This window comes from Carettochelys insculpta, chromosome 4 (assembly GCF_033958435.1).
Source record: "Carettochelys insculpta isolate YL-2023 chromosome 4, ASM3395843v1, whole genome shotgun sequence".
In the NCBI taxonomy this organism is placed as follows: Eukaryota; Metazoa; Chordata; order Testudines; family Carettochelyidae; genus Carettochelys; species Carettochelys insculpta.
In genome coordinates, this window is record NC_134140.1 from 62818640 (window position 1) to 62833313 (window position 14674).

The following is a 14674-nucleotide window of genomic DNA, read 5'->3' on the forward strand; positions in this document are numbered from 1 at the left end:
TTACTGCAGGAAAGTTCCATTGAGCTAGAGGATCATAATCTTGATCCCAGCCCTTTATTGAGTCTTTTAGATACACTGGGACAAAATTCACTGAGCACTTAAAGATGAGAACTGAGACCATGAATTTGATTCCAACACTTCCATATTATTTCTTTTGGAACAAAGGCCTGTGGACCCCCCCACATATGCATGCTTTGTGAAAACTGGTTTATGATTACAAAGATGCTTTCTGCACAACAGGTCACATAACATCTCAATTTTAGAGTCACAATCTACTGGATCTATACATTGTGCATATATCATTCTTATATGTAATGATAGAAATATAAAGCGTAAATAGTTTTATACCTTTAAATGTGCTGTTGATGGCCATTACTGGTGTCCTGGAAACTTAATGACTCAGTGATCAAGTTTCTGAATTGATTAGAACTTGCTAAGCATTTTTGTTTAATTTAGTAACTTATTTTGATCTGACTGTTTCCACTTGCATCCACTTAATTACTACATTTTTGCACTTAATAAAACATGTTTTTGTTTATTATCAGACTCAGTGGAAATAATTGTTACCTAGTTGGGGGACGGGGTGAGGAACAGCCACTGTGTATATATCTCTTTCATCATTAAAGCCACATCTACACTAGCCGGCGATTTCAAAGTAGCCGTGCCAACTTCGAAATAGCGTCCACCACGTCTATACGTGCCGAGTGCTATTTCAAAGTTGAAATCGATGTAAGGCGGCGAGACGTCGAAGTCGCTATCCTCATCAGGAGATGGGAATAGCACCCTACTTTGATGTTGAATGTCGAAGTAGGGCACGAGTAGATGATCCGCATCCCACAACATCGAAATAGCAGGGTCCTCCATGGCAGCCATCAGCTGAGGGGGTTGAGAGACGCTCTCTCCATCCCCTGAGCTCTATGGTCGCCGCGTGCAGCAGCCCCTTAAAGCTCCCCGCCCCATTATTTCCTGTGCAGGAAGTTGAAAGCTCGTGCAGGCAGCAGCACAGCCACGTGCACAGCCTGCACGTCCCTCAGCAGCCCCAACCCACCACCCTGCACCCCAGGGCATCCAGCCAGCCCCCCAAGCGCCCACAGGGCACCCCCCAAGGGGACCCAGGGCTCCCAGCCTGCCAGCCAGCGGGGTAAGAGGCAGCAGGGCCCCTCCTGGATGGAGGCCGAGATCTGGGACCTGCTGGGGCTCTGGGTCGAGGAGGAGGTGCTCCAGGTAATGGGGAGCAAGAGGCGGAACACAGATGCGTTCTCTTGGCTGGCTGAGGGCCTGGCTGCCAGGGGTCACCCTGCCTGCACTCCTGACCACATCAGGAGTAAGGTAAAGGAGCTGTGGCAGGGTTACGCCTGGGCCCGGGATGCGGCAGCCAATCTGGGGCCGCCCCCACCACTTGCCCCTTTTACAGGGAGCTCAGGGCCATCCTGGGCCCCCTGTACACCTCCTCCCCTGCCGGCCACCCTTGACACATCGGCCGATGAGCCCCAGCAGGCCCCGGAGACGGAGTCCACCCCTGATGCCAGCCCTTCAGCCCTGGGGCCCCCCCAGGAGCCCACCCCTGGGACACCGGAGGAGGAGGAGGAGGCCTCCAGTGACGGGGGGCTCCAAATTAACCTCTCCTCCCACAGCTCCAGCAGGGCGTCTGCCTGATGGGTGTCCCCAGACTGTGGGAGCGGACTGTCAGGTTTGTACCCCCCGGTTCACACCCCTGGGGTTAAGAGGCAGGGACAAGAGACATGACCAGGGCCCTCCACACACCCAGATGACCATGGCCCCAAGGACAGCAGTGGCATGTCCCTCAGAAGAGTCCATCAGCCCCTGCCTCCCAGCAGGACAGCGCCATGCTCCATCCCTGGGGATGGGGGGAGCGGAACCTAGGGTCCCTCGGGGAGGGTGGACACCCATCATCATCAGCATCTCCGGGGGACAGGGATGGGGAACCAGCAGCAGAGGGGTGGGGGGACAAGGGCCACGGGTCAGGGCCCAGACTAATGGCTGTCTCCACTCTTCTTCCCCCCTCTGTTCCGCAGCTGCACCATCGGAGGGCCAGGAGAACACCGGCACGGCGTCCGTGGTCCTGGAGAGCCCACTGGGGCCATCGCACCAGGCCAGCCCCTTGGCAGAGCACGGACCAGCCCCAGGACAAGCCCAACAGCGGCAGAGCCATCTGCGGGTGTCCATGGACCCCCAGCTGCTCGTCACCCTCTGGTGTCAGCCGGAGGTCTCCGAGCGGCACCTGCAGGTGGAGGAGTGGTGGCTCCATCTCCAGGAGTGAGCACTGGCCTGGCACCAGGCGGCTTGGGGAGCATTCATGTGCACCTTCGAGGACATCGCGTGGCACTTGACCCCTCCTGCCTCTCCGCCCGCTGCTCTGCCTGCCGTCCCTCCACCATCAGCTGTCCTGGGGCCTGACACCGAGGGGGACCATGGGCCTCTGGACTCAGCCCGGCCCTATCTGCCAGTTCTCCCGGCCCCCACACAGCCTTAACCGGGCCTCTGGCCGAGACGTGGGTCGCGCCCCCCCAACACCAGGCACAGGACAATAGGGGTGTGTGGCCGAGGACATTGCCTCCCAAGGGCCCCTCCTTTGGACATATTCCCCCCATCTTTGTAAATAGTTTTTGTTCTACCCCGTTTTGTACCTGCCCCCCCATGTACATAGTTCCCCCCTTCTTCTTCTGTTAATAATTAATACAAGGTTGCAGGGTTTTGTTTAAAGAAATTCCATTTATTGCACAGAAGTGTGGGGGGTGTCGTCAGAGTTGCCACCAGCATGGTGCTCTGCTCTCTCCAATGTATCACTCGGCTGCATGCGTGTGTTCCCTCTGTGTGCTGCCCCAGCTCTGCAGATAGCTGACACAGCAGACTTGAAGAGAACCCCCAATGACCACAGAGTCTAGTAAGGTGCGAAGGCACATCAGCCAGGTTTATTGCCGTATTGGATACAATAGTAGTTCCCTGTAGATTTCTTAGTCTAAGTCAGGGCATACTACAAATATGCACCCACAGTCAATGGACTCGGCTCAGTCAGTGGCGGGACTTTCCACTGCCCTCTCGGCCAGACCCAGACCGGGATTACATTCTTATACACAGGTACAAACAACTTACACATCACACCTGACGTATTGAGGTACAACCCTTCTATGTCATCAGGTGCCGCCTCTTACCTTGTACATGATGGTTTGAACAAAACAACTCTATCCATTATATTACCCTTCTGCCCCTGTCATTGGGATGGGTTGGCCTGTTCTTCCTTATCTGTGGAATGTTCCAGGGTCGGGTGTTCTGGTACCGTGTTCCTATTTTAATATGCTAGGTAGATATGTTTATGCAACATCAACCCTCTTTTTGCCAAATTTTGTGAGCAATGCATTCCTTTAGCTCACAGCTGCACTTTGCTTTCTGTTAGCAAAGTTTTGACCATTACTTTGGTTCAGGCCTAAGGCCTTATACTAGGCCTGTACTTACTACAGGGGGGTGTGCTCTCGGGTTCTCTGTGGTGTGGGCATGGGGGCAGGGAGTGTTGTGGAGGATGGGGGGGTGCAGTGGGTGGCTCACCTGCAGCTGGCTCTGCCAGTGTTCACCCCGCAGCCTGGTCAAAATGGGCCCGCAGGGCCTCCCAGACCCGGATCCCCTCAGGGTCGACCTGGCGACTGGGGGCAGCGGGTGGCTGGACGTCAGCCCTGCCAGCCTCCACAGCCCAGCCCTGGAGGAAGGCCTCTCCCTTGCTCTCCACCAGGTTGTGGAGTGTGCTGCATGCGCCCACAACCTGGGGGATGTTGGTGAGGCCTGCATCCAGGCGGGTGAGGAGACACCTCCAGCGCCCTTTGAGGCGGCCGAAAGTGTGCTCGACCACCTGGCATGCATGGTTCAAGCGTGCGTTGAACCGCTCCTGGCTGGCTGTGACATGGCCCATGTAAGGGTGCATGAGCCAGGGCCGGAGGGGGTACGCCGCGTCTCCGACAAGGCAGAGGGGCATGGTGGTGTCCCCCACAGGGATCTCCCGCTGGGGGATGTAGGTCCCCGCCTCCAGCCGGCGGCACAGGCCCGAATTTCTGAACACCCGGGCGTCGTGGGTGCTGCCAGGCCAGCCAACATAAATGTGCAAGAGGTGGCCCTGGCTGTCCACCAAGGCCTGGAGGACTACGGAATGGTATCCTTTCCTATAGAGGAAGTGTCCTCCGCTGTGCTCCGGGGCATGGATGGGGATATGGGTCCCATCCAGAGCCCCAAAGCAATTTGGGAAGCCCAGGCTGGCAAACCCCACGATGGCAGCATCGGGGTCCCCAAGCTGCACGAGCCTGTGGAGGAGCAGGGCATTGGTTGTGCGAACGACCTGCAGGGGAAGGACATGAGAGAGCACCGGTGAGGGGTGTGCAGAGTGTGTCTGGCCTTCCCCCCGGGCTCCCCCCTTCCCCCTGGGTCTTCTTACCTCCATGAGGACAGCCCCGATGGTGGCCTTGCCAACGCCAAACTGTTTCCCTATGGATCAGTAGCTGTCTGGAGTGGCCAGCTTCCAGACAGCGATGCCAACCCATTTCTCTACAGTGAGAGCATGTCGCATGGGGGTGTCCTGGTGCCGTAAGGCAGGGGTGAGCCACTGGCAGAGCTCCAGGAATGTCTGCCGGCTCATTTGGAAGTTCTGGAGCCAGCAGTTGTTCTCCCACTCGCTGAGCACCAGCCACTCCCACCAGTCCGTGCTCATGGGGTATCTCCACAGCCAGCGGCCTGTGTGGCAGGTGGGGCTGGGAGGCAGCAAGATCTGGGGCTGCTTCCTCATCCCTCGAGGACAGCTCATCTTCCACAAATAAAAGATGGTCAGCTTCCTCCTGCATGGCACTAAGCAGGGCAGCCACTGCTCCTCCAGGGACAGGTATGTGGGCCTCTGGCTGCTGTTGCTGCTGGGGGTCCATGGTGCTTCACGGGGTGTGCGTGCCTGTGGCTCTGCAGACTGTGTGCTCTCTAGGCTGAGTGTGTCTGGGAGGGGCCCTTTAAGGGAGCGGCTAGCTGTTGCCCCGGAAGTGCTAGTCCGCCCTGTGACCCTGTCTGCAGCTGTTCCTGGCACCCTTATTTTGATTTGGGCCATGTTGGTGTGTAGACGCTTCCCTGAAGTGCCTATTTCGATGTAGTGATGTTCAATGTCGACGTTGAACATCGACGGCACCGGCCCTGGAGGATGTGTGGATGCTATTCGTCGAAATATCTTATTTCGATTTTGCTACATCAAAATAAGCTATGTCGATGTAGCATCCCATTGTAGACGTAGCTTAAGTGAGCAAATCATAATGAGCTTTTTCTGTGTAAAATATTTATATAGGGTAGGACAGATTTGTTTGGGGTTTTGGTACCACCTGGGCATTGGTTTCCTTGGTGCTGAGTGCTTAGAGCTGAGCCCTCTTAGAGCTGAACTGGTTCAGTGTCTGTGCTTTTCTGTGCAGGGGGTGGTAACCCCAATTCTGTGCCTGGTCTTAGAGAGACCAGATTATCTGGCCCAGCAAAACTGAGCAATGGGGAACTGCACAGAGCAGCAAGAAAAGGTATGTGTCAGTGGCATGATGAGCACACTAGGGGGACTACACAAAGAGACTTCTGTGATTTCACCCCATCACAAGGCCTTTGGACTCACTTCAGTCATCATTGTGTAAAGTAGTTCTTTACTCTTCAAACAGTCTCATTAATTCCAACAGGATTAATGCTGAAGAATAACTTTCCTCTAAACATGACCGAGGGAAGCAGAGTAACATACCAATTAAGCTCAAAACAACAGTAAGAGGACAAGGACAAATTCAAGGACGATTAAGATTACCTATATCTGTACAAGCACATCATGTACATTCAGATAGTTGTGTTTCAAAAAAAACAATAATGACTATTTTAATAGCTTTACATATTAATGGACATTTTCTGGCTTATAATGGCTACTTAATTTCACTACTAAATTAGCTCCATAGTTAATTTCTGATCATTTAATTTTATATAACAGTCCAAATTGTCTGCTTTCCCAAATTTCCCCATTTCTTTGCCTTGGCCCAGAACAAGCTAGAGCAGCCTGAAGGCTTCTCTAACTTGTGCCAGCTGGCTGTAAACCTCAGAACTTGTCCACCATATGAGAAGAGCCAGAACACAGTGTATTCTGTGTCTTTTATGACCAACACACTACCTGTGCCAGAAGGTTGAGGGGACATTGGCACAGGAGCTGGAAATGCTAGCTTTATACAACTCAGAATTCCCTTATACCAAGGAAATTGGCAACTAGGAAGTCAGGGCCAGAGTCTATTTCTTTTGTGCGGGAAGAGTGGTAATTAAATGGACAGAGCAGGAAAAAGAACTGTCCTAATTTCTGCAAAGCAGAAGTATGCATCAATGAGTTAGCTCTGTGTTCAGCCTTGTCATTACAAAAAGGAAAATTTAAAGAGGATTTGTGGTGATTAAGGAAATGTACCATTCATGGGTGCTAACAACATTATTAAACTATATAAGACATAACACATTAGAGAAAAGAGACCACATGAAAATATTTAAGTCAATAAAAATAGACTTAAGTATTATGGCAATGAAATTACTATAAGCAAAAAAAGAAAAAAACATAACAAGTAGCCATATATATGTGTCTAAAACAGTACAAATATATACTGTTATATTTGACAAATAGTATGTTATGTAATTAACAAAGCTGTAGTACAGATTCTCTGCGAGTGTAGATAGGTACAGCTATGCCAGTTTGCACCAGTTAAGAGTCTGGGATCTAAATATATGCACACATAGTCCAGGTAGCAAGGTTATGCATGAAAGTTTAATTGTCCCCTACAGTATTTAGAATGATAAAGACTCCCATGATTTTTTTTTCATTTTCAGGGATCTTAAACACCCTTATTATATTCTACCTGTCATAAATCCAAAGGATCAATGTAATGCCCATCTTTTAAACAGTCCCTTGGAGGAATTCCTTCAGTATGTGAGAATCCCAAGGGGTTCCCACTCTTCCATAAGGCAAGGCCAAGTGTCTTTAACACCTCTGAAACTGAACCTCTAGGCTCCTGCCCTCCTACTTTACATCACGAACTCTCCCCACAGGGCCCACCTGCAATTGAATCCTGGTCAGAAACTGTTATACTCTGTAGGAACCAATTCCATTAGGATTGATTCTCAGAGGTGCTGCGCACCAGGGATTACATGGGCTTCAGCTGGAATTTTAAGTATACAACACTTCTGAAAAAATAAATTGAGTATGTTCTTTATTTTATAAAAATATTGCTGAAATTGCAGCTGACAGAGAAATGAAAAAAATGTTATAATTATAATTTTGGAGCTAGCTAAAACTGAGCATTATCTGCAAAAAAAGTGAAATCATTCATGACAAATTTGTGTAGAAAGTAAGACCAGCAATATATAAGTTTCTCATTTTTATTTTATCCTAGCCAACTCAAAACCACCATCATGCCAGCAAACTGCAGCGCTACCCTGTATCTCAAGAACCCAAAGATTAAAAAGCTTAAAGGGGCGAAGTCAGAGATTTTTACTGAAAGATCCACTAAAAATAGTAGTCTTAAAATCAGACATCTTCGCTACACAAAAAATAATGAACAGTTTTTTAAAAGAGGTTTCATTAGCAAAGAAATAAGTTGTCTAATTTGTAAGATGGTTCAACTGCAATATTCAAAATATTCCTCTTCAGGCAGAAAAATAAAAGTTTCCAAAATCACGTGAGTTGTACATGTATAATTCTCTGGCATATTTTTTCACTCACTCTCTTTTTTCAGATTGCCATCACAACATATAATCTGCAGCAGCCCATGTAAATAGATGAACCTTGCATTTTTCCCTGTAGGTCAACATGCCAGTGCTATTCTGGACTTGGTGGAGTGTAACTTGTTCCAGGGCAGAAACTCCTTTCTCAGAAAACTCTGTATTACTATCTTTTGAAACCAGCTTGAGCATTGCATCTTAACTACAGGCAATAAGAGAGGAGATGATCTCCCAAATGGAAAGGTCCCAAGACATTTCAGACTTTGTATGTTAAAAACAATATCTAATCTGGAAACCATTATAAAACCAATACACCTCTGCAATGATAGAGTGGAGCACAGTTAAATATCATGCATGCTTAAAATCAGACAATAAATTTGAGTAGACATGTCCAAGTCTTGAGGCAACCCACATGCTTGCATCCCTATCAGAGAGCTGAGACCTATGCAGTTTTCATAAGCTAAGTGGGACCATTATAGACAGTGTTTCAGCTGGAGATCCCCAGACAAAACCTAGTTGCTGCAGAAATTAGTTTTGGTCATTATTTTTCCTGAGTTACCAGTGCATAGTGATTGGAGACTGCTGGAAGGGCTTCCAGAGGAGATACTGATCACAATCTTGACAGCTACTGGTCATTTCAGATTGTATAATCATTTTTGTTAAAACTAGGAGTTATAACCCCATTTTCCTGAGTAAATTCCTGCATGAGTAATCCTGGTTATATAAAATCACCCTTAGGCTTTCTGTCAGGCCTTCTGTCGACATAACTCAGGGAGTGTCTACACACATAAAGTCTGTGTCTACACCTTCATTCTTCTTTCAAAAGAGACATGCAAATGAGGGAAATTAAAATGCAAATGAGGTGCAGATTTACATATCTGGTGCCTTATTTGCGTATTCTTGTTTTACAGGAATTCTTTCAAAAGAAGAAAAGCAGTGTAGAGGCGGCTCTTTTGAAAGTAAACTCCATCTTCGAAAGAACCCTTCTTCCTATTTTTTTAGAGAGAAAAGTTTCAGGTGAGTAATTACATGCTTGTATGTGCAATTAGTATGAACTGACAAATGGGCTGGTACATGGAAAGCTACATTTTAAAAAAAACAGCATCGACAGTATGGGCACAGTTTTGCTCCTGCAATTTGATAAAGATGCTAAATTGCAGATACAGACTGAAATCTTGACTTCACTGAAGTCAGTGGCAAAATTCCCACTGGCTTCAATGGGGCCAAAATGTATTCTATAGTCAATAAGTGGTTATACTTCTTCAGAAGCCTAGCTATCTAATTAAAATCAGATCCAATAAATATTAAATGGGTACAACTGTAAGGACAAACAATTATGCCAGAATTTAGCTGTGGAGGCAAAATGGCTTAGTGGCAATGGACACTGATGGATAGTGAGCTATAAATCAGGACTACCATGTTAAACAGTGGTTTCAGTATCTGCAATACTAGAAAGGAGAAATCATTGTTGAGACGATGGTTTTGGTGCAAAATCTTCATATTAATGTTTCTATTAACAATCATTACATTTGCCTCTCCTCTGCTTAAGTGATGCATTAAAGCTACAAACCAAGGCATAGGCCCTAACTCTGGGAATATTTCATGTACGCTTTCTTTCAAGAATAATTTAACTTACGTTATAAGTAGTTCCATTGAGTTCAGTGCAAAGTATGCATACAAATATGCAGAAGCAGGGTTATGCTCACTGAGCTATCCTTACACCTACCCATGGCCCCACTGGGGTCAAAGAGCAAACAAAGCCATTGCAGATTTCTGCAGGCAGGGGTCTCTGGAGTCAGACACCATTAAAAAAAGAAAATAACCAAATATGTAGCTTTCATGGTTGCTGATAAAAGATTGAAAATGTGACTCCACATAGTTCTGCATGTGTCCAGACTTCTACAGCAAGTGTAGAATAAAATGATACTATTTGCAGAGGAAACCTCTAACTATTGTACATGTTGAACCTTTCTAAACTGGGACTTCCTGGTCTGGCAATATCCATGGTCTGGCAGGACCATGGATGTTCCTAGACCAGAGAGCCCTGGTGGCCAGGCCTGGGAGCAGAGTCAGTTTGGTGGCTGAGGAATTTGTCTAGCTGGGGTAGGGAGTGGAGATGGGGTGCTGGAGGTGGGGAGAGGAAGGTAGAAGAGGATGCTGGAATTAACCTCTCCTGGTCTAGCAAACTCCCTCATTTGGGAGTGAGCAAGTCCCAAGGGTGCCAGACGAGGGAGGTCCAACCTGTAGTTCTATATTTTGTATTATGCGTTTTTTCACATTTTTAAATTATATTGGAAATATATACTCTTCTATTTTATAAGAAAATGAAGATAGGGACACAGGGAAGAAACAAGAATCAGGAAATGGTATAGCTCTAGGAGTTCTGGGTCAAAGTCATCCCCATAAAAACTCTGCTGCCATCAGTGGAATTAATACAAAATTCAATTTTCTCCTGTGTTTTTACTTTAGTCAATGCCCTGAGTATAAAATCATTATCATTATTCTTGTGCTTGACTCTCCACTTAATAAATTCAAGTTTGCTTTAAGGAACTGCAGGTAAAAAAGACTTAGGTAACTCAGGGCACTACATTCAAAAATCTCTTGAAACCAAACTGAAAAAATAAACAAAACTGAACTTCTGGAACTTCTCCACTTCCTGGAGAAATACAGTATCAGGATCATATTATCGTTCCATTTCTATCCTCATTGCAAAAGTATCTTGTGGTCAACTTTAGCTATTTGGGACTATGGCTATGTCTACACTACAGTATAAAGGCAATTTTAAGGCAGTTAGCTCAATTTTATAATGTCACTGTCCTCACTACAAATACCATTGGGTCGATTTTTAGGGAGCACTAAGGTCAACATTCTTACACTGACCATGCAAGTTGGTGTAATGCCAAGCTCAAATTTAAAAGGTTGAACTAATGCTAGTTCAGAAAGAGGATTTCTTTAAACTGATTTTATTGGCCTCCAGAGGTGTCCCACAAATATCCCACAATGCCACACAGCTCTCGATTCTGTCTGCTCTCATCTCCACTGCTCTCCAGGTATGCAGGATGTAAGTAATAGGAAGTTTGGGAATTTGAATTAGGCACCAGGAAACCCGGGAGTTTGAATTTATTTTCTTTCCAGCCTGTGTGGACAGCACTCTCTAGGAGCATACATCAGTAGCCATCCATCACATCTAGGCATTGCATCCGTCATATACATAGCCAACACACCTTTAGCCATCTAATCTAGCCATCTTGCCATCATGAGTACTCAGGGTTCTTCTGATCTGAATTGCCAAGGTGGCAAGAGAGTTCCAGCACGGACCCACAATGAGATCCTGGATCTCATTGCAGTTTGGGGAGAGGAGTCAGTGGAGGGCAGGCTTCAAGTCAGCAAGCAAAATGCAGAAATGTATGAAAATATTTTGAGGGAATGATTGCAAAATTTTACTCCCGGGATGCTCAGCAATGCAGGGTGAAAGTGAAGGAGCTCCAGCAGAGCTATCCTAAAGTCCAGGAAGTGAGCAGTTGCCAAGAATTGCCGGTGTTACAAACAGATGAATTCTATTCATCTCCCAAGACTTGCCAGTGTTTCAAACAGATGAATGCTATTCATGGGAGGGACACAACCCTGGTCTGCAGTCTTAACTGAGGTTCTTCAGGAGGCTGTACTGAAGAATCTGATGGGAGCCAAGAGGAGTCAAAACAAGAGGAGGAGCAGGAGGTGGAGGCCAATGGAGAGGAGGATGGTGACAGTCATCAGCAGTGGCCCCTATGAAGCTGATCCTCCCAGCCCAGAGCTCTTTACCTTCAACCTCAAGCTGATCCCCTCATCATTGAATCCTGAGCCTCTGGGGATCAGCTCTTCTGGTGAGTATGTTTTTAGAATGCTACATGTGGGTTGTGGCTGGGTTTAGGTTTGCTTATGTGGAGCACTTTTTTTTAAATGTGCTACAAGCAAGTTGCAGATCAAGAGTGGCAGATCCATGCCCCTCAGAACAGTTTGTTAATATTTCTGGGGATGGAGCACTTATCCTTTTTGTAGATCTCCATGAAGGTCTCAGCCAGGTACTCTTTTTTTTTGCACAAGGTTTTTGGCATGGCCTGACTCACTGCAGCTTCCACAGTGGAACCCTTGCCACGCCAGGCAACCAGTAGGTAATCTGTTATCACGACATCACACAGCATTTTGGCAATTTTTCCAGCATTGTGCTCCCACAGTATGAGCACATTTTCCACTCTGTGTTATTCTTAGGAGGCTAATGTCTCTTTTGGCAAGCTAAAGAAGCATGGGCATTTGGATTAGATTTTTTCCACTGTTTTCTGGCCATTTAAATTTCCCAGGACTGCCTTGCCACACCACATGGCTGTTGGGCTGTCCTGACCTTCTCCCCTCCAACCACACTGCTGGCTTGATGAGGATCCACTGAGAAAGTTTTTTTTCTGACCTCTGAATTTCACAACAATCATTCTCTAAACCCTCTCCCACCTCACATATTTTACAGTTTACAGTTTAGACAGCTTTATTTTCAAACCCTGATTGCTGTTGCTTCCGCATGTGCATGAGTGAAAGCCCTTGTGTGTAGCTGTGCATAAGCCCTACTCATGGGATCTGCCTCTGCATCCCAAGCTGGCACAACATCCCATCCGCCCATTTGATTTATAAATGTAATGTAGAATAGAGCATGCTGCAATCACGGTGGGGACATAGGTTTCAGAAAGGTCCAAACAGGTCAAAAGGCACCTGAACCTGGCTTTTAGATGGCCAAAGGTACATTCCACCACCATTGTGAACTTGCTCAGTCTAGTTGAAGTGTTCCTGACCATGGTCCAGAATGCCTGTGTATGGTTGATGAGGCAAGGGAGCAGAGGGCATACGATTGTTGCCTGGTATAACTCTGGGTATCTCCACAACATCAATCTTATTTTTTTTTTTCATCTGGGAAGAAAGACCCATCCAGGAGCTTTCTGTACAGACCTGAATTTCTAAAGATGCACACATTATGCACCTTTCCTGACCATCCCACACTGATGTCAGTGAAATGACCTTTGTGACCCATGAATGCCTGCAACACCCTGGAGAACTACTCCTTAATGTTTATGTATTCTGAGGTGAGGGTGTCCAGGGCCATGATGGGGATGTGCGTTCCATCTATCGCCCCACTGCACTGAGGAAACCCCATGGCAGCAAAGCCATCTAATATGTGCTGGACATTTCCCAGGGTCACAGTCTTCTGCATGAGATGGTGACACATTGCTTTGGCTACGTGCACCACCACAGCCCCCATTGTAGATCTACCCACCCTGAATTAATTGCCCACTGACCATTAGCTGTTAGGAATCGCAAACTTCCACAGAATGATTGCCCCTCACTTGTGAACTGTGAAAGCATGTCTCAGTCTGGTATTGTTGTGCTTCATGGTAGGGGGACAGCAAATCACAAAGTTCCATGAAAGTGGCCTTGTGCATGCAGAAGTTCTGCACCCACAGCTGGTCATCCCAAGCTGTCAAATGATGTGGCCTTACCAATGTTTGCTGGTTTCATGTCTCCAGAAATGGCACTCCACTGTAAGCAAAGCAACCAGGGCAGCCAGCATCTCTAAATTCTTGGTCACCAGTTCTTCAGTGTCATCAACCAATGCATCCTCTTCCTCCACATCCATCTCACTGATCACATCCTCCCTTTATATAAATAAATACTCCACCAAACTCCAAGAAGTGGTCATAATGCACTGTGCTATGGCTAGAAGCAGTTCAGAATCCATGCTAGCTCCAAGCAGCAGCGTGAGCCAGGAGCAGGCATTGGAAAATGTCTGGAAAAAATGGCACAAAATCAGTGGGATGTTTGTTTTTCAGCAGGGGGAGGAGTGGGTGCTTTGCATTTTGGGATAATGACATCACACACCCACAAGCACTTGCAGTGCTTTCCCTCCCCCCATAAACCGCTGGCACAAAAGAGCAATATACAGTTGGGCAAAAGGTGCTGTGGGATATATAACCACAATGCATTGTTCTTGCAGTCGAACGTAGGTAAAGGAATGGAGACACAGTAAGTCAACTTTCTGAACATTTGTGGACACCACTTCAGCTTTAGAAAATCTACTGTGAAAAAGTTGCCCTTATTAAATTCAACTCTATTTCATACTGTAGGCATAGCCTGAGCAGTGATTTTATTTTATGGGAAGTTCACATTATTGGTAGACCTGAAAACTGCTCTGCATTGACAGTAGTATAGTCTATACTAATATAGTTATTGTTCATATAATTGTCAGTTGTATTGTCTCTAGAATCTGTTCCTGCCACAAACACATCCAAAATGTGGGCATTGAATGGGGAAATTTTTTAAAATTTTCCATTGTCACCAGTGTTCCCTTTAAGTTTTTCCACCCATGTGCAAAATAAATTTTATTATGTGTTCCATGGCAAGTGTGGGTGTGTGCCAGCATTAAAAGCATGTGCTGCCAGCTGTGGGAGGCTGTGGGCACTCTGCTAATCATCTGAACAGCATTTGAATCTTTCCTGGCTGGCCACCCAAGTGCTCAGCTTACAGGGAACACTGATTATCATCCATTGGTGACCCATGTTCTTTACAATATGGAACTTTCCCAGGGGCAGAACTTGGGATTTGATTTAATTCCCCTCAAACTCAACAAGAATCTTTGCATTGCTGAAGAAGTTTGAAATTTACCTCCACGATGGGGTAGGTTAGATCTTGCTTGTAAATAAAGACCCTTCTTTTTGTTGATTTTAGTAACATATTTTTATTGTCTTATTGTTATATTCATCTAATGAATGTCCTTGTCATTAATCGGAAAAGCACATTTAGCTTATCTTGATTAAGATGCTAACAAGCACCAAAGAATACTTAATTTAGCTATCACAGTAGCTGGGTATCAGAATGCCTCACCATTGTTCATGAGTTTTCCCTT